We start from the raw sequence: 16,407 nt of genomic DNA on the forward strand, positions 1-16,407 counted from the left end.
AGCTTCGAAACTTTTGAGTTGGACCCCATCTGGTATCGTGCGGGGCCCCTGGGACAAGATGTTTTTACTTTAAATCGTTGTACTTTGAAAATAATGCCACACGTGCTTTCCTGGTTTGACATTTGTTTCACCGTTTCCGATTCATAGGGCTGGCCACGGATTTTTCAATTAAGTTTTAATTTACATTTTGACCCTATACCATTTTGCATAGGATAGTCGTAGATTCGAGACTCACTCCATCCTCTTTCATTTCGCAACGCTTTGAAATGATGTGCTACTTAACCCCCTTACCATTTTAAACTTTTGAGTTGGACCCCGTCTGGGACCCTGCGGTGGACCTTGGGGAAAACTTTTTTTTTTAATCCCAAAAAGTATGCCCTTGAAAATGATGGGATACGTGTTCCCCGAGTTTTTCATCTACCCAACTTTCGGAACAAATGACCCAGTTCAAATTATTCTGCCAGCTAATAGCTTTTACATTACAAAATATGTTCTAACTCACGATATCTCGACCAGTGGCACGTATAACTTTCGGATTCGTCTCGTTATAACGTATCAAATGAAAACACAATTGTCGCCAGGAACTTTTACTTAGTGGGGTGTTCAAAACAAAAGAGGGTGTGCCCCAGAATTATGATATATAACTTTACACAAACTCAAAGAAAGTGTTTTTGTGCCAAAGAGTGTGTGTAAGGAAATTTGAGGAGTATTAGAGGTGTGACGAGTGTGCAGAATACTCCCTGGACATATCTATTTTTACAACAGAAGTTGTAAACGTATAAAAATAAACTACTGCTACATTAAATTCAGAAAATATGTACTTGTACCCGGAAACTTGATACAAACTATTCATTTCCTTATTAGGGAGAGGCCATACCCTAGTTTATGGAGTCCATGGATGTACCTGTATTGCAATATGTTGCTGTGTACTTGACAACCGAGAGTAGCAGAACCATCTTAGCGGTACCATAACCAATTGGTTGGGGTCCCCGCGAGCAGTATGGCATGTATTAATTAGATGTATTAGGAGCATAATTTAGTCATAGGGACCACAACACACTTGTTTGTTCTCGGGCCTAATATGATGTTAAAACGGCAGTGGAGAATACAGTAGATTAGACTGGACAGTATAGTGGACGGCACTAGCGCGGGGCCCGATTTGGAGCAATCGGTTCAATCGGCTTAAGGCCGGCCCTGCACACACACACGCACACACACACACACACACACACACACACACACACACACACACACACAAGGAGAGAGAGAGAGAGAGAGAGAGAGAGAAAGGAGTTGAGTTGATTTTGAGTTTAACGTCAGTAGTGAGACTATATAAGACGGAACCAACTGATTAACGTGGAATCCGAACTACATGAGCTCCCGCTGGGAATCGAAGCCATGTCTTACATGCTAACCCCTTAGCAACGAAGGAGCTCGCAGAGGAAGAGAGAGAGAGAGAGACACTGTGTAAAATTTTACTTCCCAACTTGAAGTATTAGAAAACTTTCCAGTTCCCGAAAGCTAGTTGGAAAATTATAATTTGTTGCTGACTAACTTTCTTCTACAGAAATTCAATTTTGTAGCTCTATGTGCAGTTAAATATAGTGGAAAATTTTCCGCCTAACATCGCTATACATAATATCCAAAATTGTCCGGTTTATGAAAAGTTTTTTCCACTTGTTTGTACATCGTGATGAAAATTTTCCGATCTATGAAAAATCCTTTCACTTGTTTCTATAGAGTAATAAAACTTTCCGATTCACAAAAAGTTGTTTTACTTTTTGCTTCAAAATGATGAAAATTTTCCGACTCATAAAAAGTTCAATTTTTCCATATAAGACAGAAAATATTTCGATTCAGAGCGGCCATTCACTTGTTCTTACATAGTACTGAAAATTGTCTGAGCCATGAAAAATTTCAGATTCTTTAAAAGATCTTTCACTTTTTATCATTTCTATACATAAATTCAATCCATTTTATGATTGCTGAGGAATTGTTACTTGATCACCGATATTTTTTTTTAGAACGGAAAATTTTCAGGAAAAATATAACGGAAATTTTTCCGCGGAAAATTTTTCACCTCACATCACTACACACACGACCAACAGAATTGAAAGCAGCTCGTGTTGAAAGTTTCGTTTCTTATTGGATATTGTTCTTTATTCTCAAGATAGAGAACGACACGAATAATTGATTTCGTCTTCGGTGCGAGCGGTGGGGCCACTTGGTCGAAAAAATGTAATAGCTTTCTCAGGCCATGCAGCCATCCTGAGTGGTTTTTCCTGGGTTTTCCTCACTCACACCAGGCAAATGCCGGGATGGTACTTAACAAATAGGTCCCAGGATGCCGCTTCCTTCCCTCCCCATTCCTTTCTTTCTTCCGTTTCCCCGGGTGATGTGCTCGTCGAAGGACGTCATCCCTCAGACGTTACGGGCTTAAGGCCGTTGCTGCCGGTAATGCCCATAAAAAATGTATCAATCAATAACGAATAATTGAACTTTCGAATGTTTAGTTTTAACGGCCTATCCAGCAGCAAGGCTATGCGAAGAGTAGATCTACAGCTTGTCATGGTGTAGTCGCTACCGCTCTTGCCTTTGATGCGAGCAATCCCGGGTTCGATTCCTGGTGGGGTCACTTGGTAGAAAAGGTGTAATAGCTCTTTCAGGGCAGCCATTTTGAGAGGTTTTTCCTGAATTTTCCTCACTCACATCAGGCAAATGCTGAGCTGATACCTAACCCATAAATGCCAGGTCGCTTTCTTCCCGCACACATCCTTTATTTCTTCCTCCTTCCCCGGATTGTGTGCTCGCCGTGGAACATCATCCGCCATACGTTACGGGCTTATGACACAGCTGTCGCTAATGCGAGGGGATAGCTAGGACTTAATTTCGAGGGGTCCTTTAGCCAGAACTTACGTTCGGGGTTAGGTGGGAATCTGGCATTGACTGAGAAATGCGATTTTAGCTTTTATTTTAACAACTTTTATAAATTTTGGATGTCCAGACCCCGAACCCACCCTGGTTACTCCACTGGGTAATGCCCATAAATCTGTTTAAATAGATCTTATTCAGGGCTAAATGTAGAGCTTTTGGGAAGTTAAATTTCTGAAGATGTAATTACAATACTTTCTTTAAGATAAATTTAAAAGAAACATTGGAACGTCGGGATCGTAAATGAAATATACACAGTGTCTGACACAGAAACAAAGTCACGATGTAAAAGACTGACACAGAAGCGAAGTCACTAACACACCTTGAATCACATAATACATTATGTAAAACATCAATTATTTACGCGCATTCCTTACCTACGGTGAATACATAGTATTAAGTAAGTAAATCTTATGAGTCTAAAAACTATGTGAAATTTGAGATATTGCTAGCCACTATTCACCCGTTAATAATGTATAATTCGCTGTAATTATACAACACCAATAAACAATAAAAAACAACTTTTAACTTAGATATAATTACTTTCTTTGTAGAATCATATTCTTCAAACAGTATGCCTAGCACTACACACAGTGCCGTAACAAAACTCTTCGGGGCCCCAGTGCAAGAGGATGTTTGGGGCCCCAAAAAACATTAAAATGTTGCGAAAGTTACCAGTAATCTAGATTTTCACAATGTTTATTTCTCACATATAAGAAATGTCCCTATTGGCTTGAGTTGCTGCCCCCAATGATTTATTTCCGCATAGGCCCTATAAGAAGTGAATAATAACATAAGTATTCACAACTGAGGTTTTTTTTTCATATAGTTAGATGATGTTCACTCGTTCTCTACCTCATACGATCTCTAGGACACAGCTGCAGGTTTTCCAAATCGCAAGACGCTATTTGTCTGGGCGATAAGGATTAAAAAAAAAAAAAAAAATACATTCTGACAGTGTTCCAAATCACGCACCTGTTGCCGCGCGACAATGACACATAAAAGAGGGCTAAATCGTTCAGTAGCCCTGTCAGTGTTTCTTCCAGACATATTTTTTGGGGGATACGCTCCCCCCGGAACTCTGAGTGTGCCCCCCGGAGGAGACGAAAGTAATACTCTATAATAGAATAATAAATAGAGTAGTACCAGCAGTGCCCCCCGGAACATTTTTTCTGAAAGAACGACTGAGCCCTGTGATGGTAATACACACAACATACTTTCATTTATATATATATATATATATATATATATATATATATATATATATAGACTAGCAGAAATGCCCGCCCCTTGTACATCTAGTTTAGAACCTCTCCCTTAAGACTTCGATTGTCTACTACGAGAATAGATGCCACATCTAAACGAAACATTTCGTTAGAAACATCTCGGTCAGAACCTCTCGTTAAGAACATCTCGCTAAGAATCTCTCGTTAAGGAAATCACAATCGAAATGTCTCGAGAGATTCAAACAATCGAAATGTTTCCGCATAAAGTAATGCATTCCGATATTAGGACTATAAAAAGTATTCAAATTTTTTAAATGAAAAAAGTATATTCGTATTGCATTTAATAAAACAACAGAAACATCTGCCTGTGCTGTAGACACAAGTGTGAGAGCTGTAAACATATTATTGAAAGTATATGCATAAATGCACACTGTAGACCAGTAACGTATCGAAGGAGCTAACACGCTTAAGCCTACCCTCTCAAAGTATTAGTGATATCAAAAATTGATTATGCTAATATGCAGTATATTCCATTTGCAATCCCCTTTAATACGATTTTTCTTATAATTTATCACAAATATTATACAGTCATGTTAGAAACAAAACTTAGTTCCCAGAAGCTCCCTTTAACCCTACATAAGATTAAAGAAATTGGTTATGTACTGAATGTGGTCCGGTATTGGTTATGCTGTTTTCTTCTGTACTGTTTCTGCTATTGGTTCCTGCTGTTTTTGTTGTATTTGGCTCTATCATCTTAGGTTGTTCTTGATGGCTGGTTTTTTCATTGCGCTTGTGCTGGTAAGTGATTCTTTTATGCTGTAGCATTTCTGTCTTACGGGGTCGTTTAGGGCAATCTCCACTGGCGGTTCTATGGCCAAAGAGACCGGAAATACGGAAATAAATTAGAGATAAAGAGGGCTCCTTAGCAAGAAAGCTCCCCCCTTGAGTGATGCACCAACGTATATCTACGAGCACCTCCTACATGAAGTTAGAGTTTTAAAGCAGTATGTCAAATGTTGTGTCGCACATGGTTTTTATCCTAAGACATTTACCTAATAGTGTGTATTGGTGAAGGGAAGAAGAGTAAAAAAGAAGATAGGAAAGCACCTGAAGTAGTTTGTAGTAGGAGGAAACTAACCCGGAAACACATAGAGTCCAGGAAAACTCCCTTTATCGGTTATGCACATGCTGAAGGTATTTACGTGGTAAATCATACAAAAATGGAATGAAAAAAAAAAAACATGTAAAAACATATTTTACTGTGTAATTTTTTTCTAACTTGAAAAAGCTGAGTGTGAATTTGATTTGTTAAATGCCTGTATTTTTGGTGGGAAAGTTTAGTTAGTGGGACATAATGTTATTTTTGCAGCATGCAATTTGCGCTTCTTCTTCCCCTTCATCTCGTTGCCGCCTAGTTCGTTTTTTGTCTTAGCTGGTTCCTTCCTCTTCTTCCTTGGTTTAAGTTCTAGGTACTGTGGATCTGAAATATATGTGAATCCATTCGAGCTAGCGATTGGTTGCAAGTGTGCGTTCAATAGCTTTAATGTGGCTATTTTAATTGTTGTGGCTAGTTGTCTGCTGTTTTCTTGATATATTGCATTGATGATATGCTGGGTACCATAGGCGCCTGAGCCATGGGGCAAAAGGGGTCATTTGTCCCCCCACTTCCCAGACTGGGGTCGCAAACATAGCATTTTGCCCCCCCCCCTTTCGGGGCACCAAACAATATCCAAAAAATCTTGTCTTTCAGGGAAAACTACAAATACAAAGCACTGAAATAAATTGCTAAGTGTTTATCATTTTTAATTCTCTCTTTCTCTCTCTCTCTCTCTCTCTCTCTCTCTCTCTCTCTCTCTCTCTCTCTATATATATATATATATATATATATATATATATATATATATATATATATATATATATATATATATATAAATGTGTGTGTGTTTTAATGGTGTCAGGTTTTCATCTATAATGTTCAAGATGCATATGCTTGGATCAAAATTAGTGAACCATACATAGGCAACAGCTGGAAAAGAAAAATTCAAGATTCTCAGATTTTGGTAAACCATCCATACAAAGAGCTAGATTCCAGCATTCTTTTAATGCTAGGTCACTTTTAAAATGCGCATGTCCAAAACAATGTGGAGGATTAAAACATTATTATTATTATTATTATTATTATTATTATTATTATTATTATTATTATTATTATTATTATTATTATTATTATTATTATTATTATAAAATTCACTTAATCTTTATTGGCCAATTTTGCCCCCCCCCCTACTATTTACATGTGTTAAGCGCCTATGCTGGGTACTCACACAATGATCCTGTGTGTGACTGCTTTGGTGGCTTCATTCACGTAATGCTTGACGTGGTCTAGCACTGAGTTTGGTATCTGCTCTTGAGGTTCTTTTTGTATTTTTGTCTTTTGTTGCGTTTGTGACGGTGTATGTATCATCTTCTGTTGGTCATGATGTCTGCTTTCTCTGGTGTGCTGTTTGAAGAAGATTGTTCTTGTTTGTTGTGGACGCTCTGCGTGGTGAGGCAGCACATCAAGAAAGAACTAACCAACCTAAAAGTGGACTTCGAAAATATCACCAAGATCCAAGGAAAGGATGGCTCTGTACCACTAATCAGACTCTTTTCCAAGAGTCCTGACCAGATAAATATCCTCATTCAGAATGGACTTCAGTTGTTCCAGTCTCACCTCAAAGTTGAAGCCTCAAGAGCAACGCAAGACCACAACTATGCTGAAATTGTTATCAGTACGATCATCCTACTCACCTCTATTTTAATAAGAAGATTTGCTACAGATATGGAGAGAGTCATGATGAAGAATGTAAGATGCTTATAAACCCAAAATTCTGTGCCACATGAAAAATTATAGACCACTGAACTGGACATAGCAGCTGCCCAAGTAGACCCACACACTCCGTTTACAAACGCCTTCCCAACATCATCAATTCCAAACTGAAACCAGTCAATACCGCTACTTCCGTTTCATACCAGGCTCAGAAACAAACATCAACTTGTCCAATCGAAACTCAAACAGAAGAAAATGAACGACCGATCAGAGAAGAGCAAGCAGCTGGAGTACACCCAATAGAAAAAATCATCCAAGAAGCTATTCAACATGCCACCCAGAAGATCATGAAGTGGGTCGCCTCTATCCCTACAATGACAACTGCACCAGCTCACAACCCATTGCTAACCAAAGCCATCCAAAAAACATCAACACAAATTCTTAATGAGAAGTTCTTAACTTCTACGTATGGTGACGTATACACCACGCACTTACAATCAAATAAAAGGATTCACAACCAAGGAAGAACTCATATAATCACTCAACCCAACCCTCACCATCCGCACACCTATAAATATACCATCCGTAAGACAGAAATGCTGCAGCATAAAAAAAAATCATTTACCAGCACAAGCGCCGAGAAAACCAGCCATCAAGAACAACCTAAGATGATAGAGCCAATATAACAAAAACAGCAGGAACCAATAGCAGAAACAATACAGAAGAAAACAGCACAACCAGTACCGGACCACATCAAGCCCTCACAAGGGAACATCCTATATTGATAGTAGCATCGCCCAATCAAACAATGCGCAATCGATAGAGGAGTGAAGAAAAGTGAAAAAACCAAAGTTTTACGGGCTGACATCCAGAAACACAGGAGATACATAGGAAAGAAGGATGTAGAATCATGTGAAGATAGCAATGCAAAAGATACACTGACACAGAAAGAACTTCAAAATGATTAAAGTAATCAAAATGACATTTACTCAACAGTATAGTAAGGAGACATTGTACCCACAGACGGGGTAAGGAGGTAACGTAAAAATAACCAAAAATTGCCGACATTTGTGTCTAATCCAGGGGATTTAGGATTTAGATTTCTGGGCATTCTGCATCTAAGGCCATTTAGCCCTTCAGGATTTGAGGGATGACGTCCCTCGGCGAGCACACAATCCGGGGAAAGGGAAGGAAGAAAGGAGTGGGGAGGGAAGGAAGCGGCCTGGGACCTGTAAGTTAGGTACCACCCCGGCATTTGCCTGCTGTGAATGAGGAGAACCCAGGAAAACCTCATTCAGGGTGGCTGACCTGAAAAAGCATGTTACACTTTTTCGACCGAGTGGCCCCACCAGGAATCGAACCCGGGACCGCTCGCACCGAAGGCGAGAGCGTTAGCGACTACGCTACGCGGGGCCACTGTGTCCAATCCAGTTTTCGGGGTCTTTGAGATGACTAGTGACCCTCCTGATGAGGCTTGTGTTCAAATTCATCCCCCATCAACATGATGGTAAGGAGTGGGCGAAGGGAGAGATGTATAAAAATAATCGAAAACGAACGACCGATATTAGTGTTCAACTCATAGCTTTCACGATCACTGGGATAAACAATGACACTTCCAATGCCTTTCAAGTCCAAGTTCAGGCCCCATCGGCATGGCGGTGAGAAGGGGACATGATAGATTTTTATAATTACACTTTCATTGCGTATCTCAAAAGAAGAAGGGGTTCAAATACCTTACTTTCCGTAAACCTATTTCAACCGTACAAAGAACGAACATTTCGTCTAGTATTAAATAAATCATAGCGAAAATGCATTGCACAAATTATACATTATATACATGATGTTCATAGCACAAGGGTTTCAAGTTCAATTACCAAAGTTGAGAGAGAAAAAAAATAAAGTTGAAATACTTGGAGATACTCTGCTTAAATACATGGAGAAGTGAACAAAGTGTTTCACATTATAAGAGTTATTTACTATATCTGGACAAAAATCATTTAAGCTCTGAAAGGAACTTCAGGTAGAGATCTTAAATATGAAATATGTCCCAAATGACTTGACTCCTTAGTGCATTGAACGTCTCAAATATAGGCATAAGAAGAGTAGAATAATTAGCATTCTCACACAAGACAAAATAATACCGTGTCGAAATCCGGTTGAATATACAAACTATCACTATTTGAAATTTACTATAGTGACACTAGCAGACCTAGATGTGGTTGATAGAACCCATAATACTGTCATGATAGTGACCAAAACAATATCCTTATTCAACTGGTTCTCGAGGAAAGAAAAATTTACGACCACTAAGAGAAATTCTAATAAGACAAATTAGAGATTTTCAAAACGGAAAACCAATATTAATGAAAATAAAAATAATAAATTGTTAAGTGCAGGAAAGTAATTTCCACACGGTTATTAACCAAAATAATGGGTATATCATAACTTTAAATGCTAATTTACATATGTTGGGTCAAAAGAAAGACAAAAACGAGAAGGACGGTTTAATTTTTGCTACATGTTAAAACTAGGATACGTGACGGAACCTATTAAGAGGGCTAGCCTACGGCTAATTTAAAACTCCATAATTATGACACTTTCTTCCATCATGAAAATCTTTAAAACAAAGAAACTGTTTATGCAACATTTCTGTTCAAGCTACACAATGTATCACTTAATAAAGGGCAAATTTATGTTTCCTGTTTCTGCTGCGATGAACGCTTGAGCACTCATTGCTGCAGTTCAAAATATCACGATTTCACTGCTAAATGAATATGAAATTGCTTTGTTGGAATGTCCAGTATAGGAAAGGAGACAAGACACCAGAAACAATTTTTCGATTAAGGCACCAAATTTCCACTAGTAAGTTCCAAAGCATCTAAATTGATTGAAGGTTAAAATTTTCTCGCAATCTATTCAGAATATGATGTCAATAGATATCTCACTCAAATGATGGTCAAATCTTCCCAAGAACCAATCCCAAGGTCCAGAAAGACAGCTATAGCAATTGTATGACATCTCTCCAGAATATAGAAAATTCTATGAATAACTGGGAACAAAATCTTCTCCAGATTTTCTTGTTGATTTATAATAAATCCTTATATAATAGTTGAGAAGATTAAAAACAGCATATCTAGGAAACACCCATATAATGTCGAACATGGCGTAGGGCAAGCTCCAAACCGATACCGTGCATAAATATTCAGATAAATCAATAAATTTTAACGATGATATCGTACTTAGGTTCAGTACCTTATTTGCTTCTTATATTACTTTTTCTTAGACTAAATCATGATGTCCAGGTTGTAGATCACTTTTTAATTGAAATTTTCTTGGAGCATCGAATGTTGATACTTTCTCACAGGTTCATATTAGCTTTGCTATCTTAAATAACTTGAACTAGAAAAATAAATGACTGAGCAAAGTTTATTTTAAAATAATAATTGAGTGACAGTTCCGCCAACTAATTGAAGATATTGGCTTCATCCAACACTGTCAACGTGATGTGTTTGATGAAGCTAATATGTTCAGTTAGTTGGCGAAACTGCCACGGTTATTATTTTAAAATAAACGTTGGTTTATTCAGTGATTTTTTTTCTCACAGGTGCATTACGAAAAGGATGAAAATGCAGGAGATAAGATTGCTTGTCCTAGGAGATTGGTAGAAATTCTACACCCAAAACAGCTTTATAAATGTATTAGTTACTAAGAGAATTTAGAAACAATAACTAATGAAATGACAGAAATAATTTAAATAGTCAGTGAAAACTTGAAAGATGTTTTTTGAACAATCGGTGAAGATAAACTAATTGCAATCCCTGTTGCGAAGATCAGAGATTGTATACTCCTCTCTAGTGATGTGAGGTGGAAAATTTTCCGCTACATTTTTTCGGAAAATTTTCCGTTCTAAAAAATATCAATAGTCAAGTAACAATTTTTCAGCAATCATAAAATCGGTTGAATTCATGTATAGAAATGTTAAAAAGTGAAAGATCGTTTAAATAATCTGAAAATTTTCATGGCTCAGACAATTTTCAGTACTATGTAGGAACAAATGAAACAATTTTTCATGAATCGAAACATTTTCTCTGTCTTGTATGGAAAAATTGAAGAACTTTTTATGAGTCGGAATATTTTCATCATTTTGAAGCAGAAAGTAAAACAACTTTTTGTGAATCGGAAAGTTTTATTGCTCTGTAGAAACAAGTGAAAGGAATTTTTATGAATCGGAAAATTTTCATCACGATGTACAAACAAGTGGAAAAAACTTTTCATAAGCCGGAGAATTTTGGATATTATGTATAGTGATGTTTGGTGGAAAATTTTCCACTATATTTAACTGCACATAGAGCTACAAAATTGAATTTCTGTGGAGGAAAGTTAGTCAGCAACAAATTATCATTTCCAATTAGCTTTCGGGAACCGTTAAATTTTCTAATATTTAAAGTTGGGAAGTAAAATTTTACACAGTGTTTTTCTCTCTCTCTTCCTCTGCGAGCTCCTTCGTTGCTAAGCGGTTAGCATACACGCCTTTGGCATGCAAGACCTGGCTTCGATTCCCAGCGGGAGCTCATGTATTTCGGATTCCACGTTAATTAGTTGGTCCCGTCTTATATAGTCTCGCTGCTGAAAAGGACGTCGACTCAAGGTAAACTCAAAATCAACTCAATTCAACTCCTCTCTCTCTCTCTCTCTCTCCCTCTCTCTCTCTCTCTCTCTCTGTATATATATATACACAAAGTGCAGAGAACATACATCGAGTTCGTAGAGTACAAATATCTCATTATATTATTTAAAATTTCAATTTATTAAAAGTCATGAATATTTTCCGATTCATAAAAACAAACTCCACTTATTTCTAAATCGTTTAGCCGTAAATTTATTGGTGATAAATATTGTCTTAAAAAGTTTCATGATGTGAAAATCTAACGGTTCTTCATTTCAAGAATGCTTCAAAAACTTCAATGCTTTCTTCCCTCAGAGTTCACCTATGGTCTTACAATATTAGATTTCGTCCGTTTAATACTCGTAAGACGGTTTTCTCAAAGTGTTACTACTTTTATAGATTTACATATTGCAACATTTATAAATAAGTAGATATAATATAAAGTGCCTACTGTAAATTTTTGACCACCCAAAATTCGAGTTTAAGTAACTCATGAAGGCAAATACTGACCATTTTCCGGAAGTAAACATTTATTTATTCATATATTCATTCAGAAGAGAAAGTGAAATATAACTAATAAGGAAGCTGATTTGTCTAGTTGTTCTTCCAATAAAATAATAAAAGAAACATAATAAAAAAAAAAGCTGCACTATTAGCACTGCGGTCTAAAAGCAACAAGCAATTTCATTTTAATTTACAAAATAAAAAAACATATTACTTTTATATGTACTTGTTCTATCGAATCGTCATTATTTCTAATACATTTTTATACATAATAATGGTAGTTTTACAATACAAATATCTGCCCTAAGATGTTCATTATACAAAATTCCAATATTGAAATTATGATTTACGAGTGTTAAACACAATAAAAATATTTTTTCTATTTTTCTGTTACAAAAATAATCTATATAAGGAAATTTTATGTAATTATTTCATTATATAGGCAGGCCTACATGTAAAAAAGTAGTGGAATTTTCTGTTTCTGAAATTGACAAATTCACAAGTTTCTTTTCAATTACTTGTTACATTTTAAATATTGGAATGGGATATTTGTTCTCTACGAACTCGATATATGTTCCCTGCATTTTACACACACACACACACACACACACACACACACACACACACACACAGAGAGAGAGAGAGAGAGAGAGAGAGAGAGAAACACTGTATATTTTTACTTCTCAACTTGAAATAGAAAATTTTTTGGTTTCCGTAAGCTAATTGAAAATGATGATTTGTTGCTGTCCAACTTTCCTCTACAAGAATTGAATTTTATAGCTGAATGTGCAGTTAAATGTAGTGGAAAATATTCCACCAAACATCACTATACATAATATCCAAAATTCTCCGGCTTATGAAAAGCTTTTTCCACTTGTTTCTACATTGTGATGAAAATTTTCCGATTCATAAAAATTCCTTTCACTTGTTTCTACAGAGCAATAAAACTTTCCGATTCACAAAAAGTTGTTTTACTTTTTGCTTCAAAATGATGAAAATTTTCCGACTCATAAAAAGTTCTTCAATTTTTCCATACAAGACAGAGAAAATATTTCGATTCATGAAAAAGTGTTTCACTTGTTCCTACATAGTACTGAAAATTGTCTGAGCCATGAAAATTTTCAGATTCATTAAACGATCTTCCACTTTTTAACATTTCTATACATGATTTCAATCAATTTTATGAATACTGAGGAACTGTTACTTGATCACTGATATTTGTTAAGAACGGAAAATTTTCCGGAAAAATATAGAAGAAAATTTTCTACCTTACTTCACGGCTAAACAGCGATGTAGGAATAAGTGAAGTATGTTTTTATGAATCGGAAAATTTTTCGTTTCAAAATTTTCCGAAAAATTTTCATCACTATACAGGATAGACAATTTTTCGATTCATGAAAAATTGTTTCACTTGTTCCTACATAGTGCTGAAAATTGTCTGAGCCATGAAAATTTTCAAATTCTTTAAACGATCTTTCACTTTTTATCATTTCTATATATAAATTCAATTAATTTTATGAATACTGAGGAATTGTTACTTGATCACTGATATTTGTTAAGAACGGAAAATTTTCCGGAAAAATATAGAAGAAAATTTTCCACCTCACATCACGGCTAAACAATGATGTAGGAATAAGTGGAGTATGTTTTTATGAATCGGAAAATTTTCCGGAAAATTTTCATCACTGCTCCTCTCTCACTAACCCACTAGATTCAATTACTTAAGGGCGAAAATAATTGAAAAGGGTATAGAAAATCGATCTTATAACCAAAAAAGGGGAAATTTTCTCGATTATCCACCAAAGAGCGAAATCAATGAGATGATATTGCTCAAGAGCAGTAATCTGTTTAGAACATAAATATGTATTAAATAAAATTTACAAAGTAGACAATTTTAAGATTAAGAAATATGACTAACTTCAAATAGGTACGGCAGAAGTAAACTGTAAATGTTGCAACCTAGGAACTAACTTGCTATTACATGCTAGCGAGTTATACGAATCATAAACTATTAGCATTTCTTCTTTGGAGTAAACACTAATTTGATTTTCTCAAATCTACTTCTCTCTTTTTTCTGTAAGGTTAACTTTCCACGATCATGCTCCGAGTGGAAGGGAGTCGGTGAAGATGATAATACTGAACGAAAATGGTGGAATGAAGAAAGTGGAAAGAAATGAGGGAACCAAAAGAAAGCCCCCCCCCCCACACACGGACACATGATATTTTTTCCTTTATGGTGTAAAGAAAAAGTGAGATGTGTTTGACACATACTTTCAAGTCTGAAGAAGGAAATTGTTTAATTCTCGAAATATGCAGCAAATGATTTATTTATCTGTTAGAGGAACGAATACTAAGGTGAGTTTTTTAAACAATAATAATTATTATTATAATTTAAGATAATAAACTGTTGTACGAAAATATCTGTGTTGACATAGAAGTTCAAGTAAAGTTTTTGTATATCTTCATATATATTTTTAAATCCTGTGCACGGAGTTTGATAATGGTGAGAGGAACAGTAACATTTGTGTTTTACAAAATCCAACCACAAGTACGGTGGAGGAAAATTTCTATTTCGGCCTCATAACAGGTTGGTGGAATAGGTAGTGTGTCATGCACTCAGTGACACATTAAGACATGCTGCGTACTGGCTGTAAACTAATGTAAGTCAAGTAATATTATACTAAAGTTTTCCTGAAATATAGAACTGTTTGTGAAATATAGGATTTATCACTTGCTTTTGAAATAATCCGCTCATATGCCTTTCTTATAAATTAATTTGTATTTTTTTAAACAATGAAGTAGGAATGCAAGAACATTCTAAGTTTACTAATTGATGCGATGGGATACATATCTCTACTAACAGTAACTAAAAATTCTGATATGTTAAAATATCCAAAATACACAAAAGCTGCGAGCAGTTTCGAGGCACTCGTCATCCCCTCCTTACCTCATTTAAAGAAATTTTGTTGCTACATAAAAGACATGATGTATGAAATTTTCTACTTGTTCATCCTGTAGAATATAAGTAATGGGGTAAGTTTGTGGATCGATATTCATATTTCTTTCTCTTCCTAATTTATGGGTAGTGAAAAATCGTTGGAAAGTACTTATACGTAACATCATAAGTAACATAATTTAATTAACCATCTTGAACTAACATCAAATTGATGGCCTTGGGCCGTGGATCACTCAGCAAACTGATAATGTACTATACGCTGATAGTTTTTTTTTTTTTTTTAGTTAAAGCATTTACACACACACACACACACACTCAAGAGGAACTTGCGTGTGTAATAAGATTTGTGAATAAAAACCATAAAGCAACTTGTAACTGTTCTGTAAAATTAAACTTTTTCTTATTCCTTGTTCCAGAATCTGTTATAGTATTTCAAAAAGATAAACAATTGAAGATAAGACAGCGGTAGATTACGTTACAATTAAATTCTTTTCCTGAAAGTTACTCCATATATGGTACTAATAGGATCTGCTTGTGATGTACTAAGAGTATCAGTCTAACATTTTTCAACACTCTCGCATTGACTGTTTCCGGTTTTTCTTACATACTTTTAACACGCCGACAAGAACATTTAGTTTCATTCTTATCATTACAGGCGACTTATTTAAGTGTGTAAGATTTATGAGAATTTTTATTTATTATTAATTTATATTGTTTTTACTAGAGATGCAAGTGCTCGGAAAAAACCGGCTTTTTTGGAAAAAAACTCAGTTTTTTCTGCTTCGCTTTTTTGCTTGGGAAATTTTGGGCTTTTTTTAAAATTCTGTTTAAATTGATAAAGCAGACTTTGTTTCGCTTCTCTATAACACAAAAAGTCATTTAATTAGTGGTTGATGCTGATAATAATATAAAACCTCGAAAATAAACTATGAATTTCGAAAATATATTTCAAACAATTTTTCTTCAACATATTTACATTATGAATTCCACAGGATTAACCAATGTATATAATAAGAATTTTTTAACCTCCAATATACAAAAGTAAGCAGAGTTGGCAAGAACCATGGTTGTTTTTGAAAATGCCAAAAACCCGTTTCTTGGGGAATGTTTAAACCAGGCTTTTTTGGTTTAAACCAGGCTTTTTTGGTTTAACCAGGCTTTTTTTATTTAGATTTTTTGCTTTATGTATTTATATTACATATTCACAGAAATAAGTTTGTTTCGCCTTGGTGTTATTATGCAACAGCGGGATTATACCGGAAGAACTCCCATAAGCTTACAGAAGTACGGTCAGTAAATTTCTTAAATTGAGAAT

This window comes from Thermobia domestica, chromosome 9 (assembly GCF_964235325.1).
Source record: "Thermobia domestica chromosome 9, izTheDome1.hap1.1, whole genome shotgun sequence".
Taxonomy (NCBI): Eukaryota; Metazoa; Arthropoda; class Insecta; order Zygentoma; family Lepismatidae; genus Thermobia; species Thermobia domestica.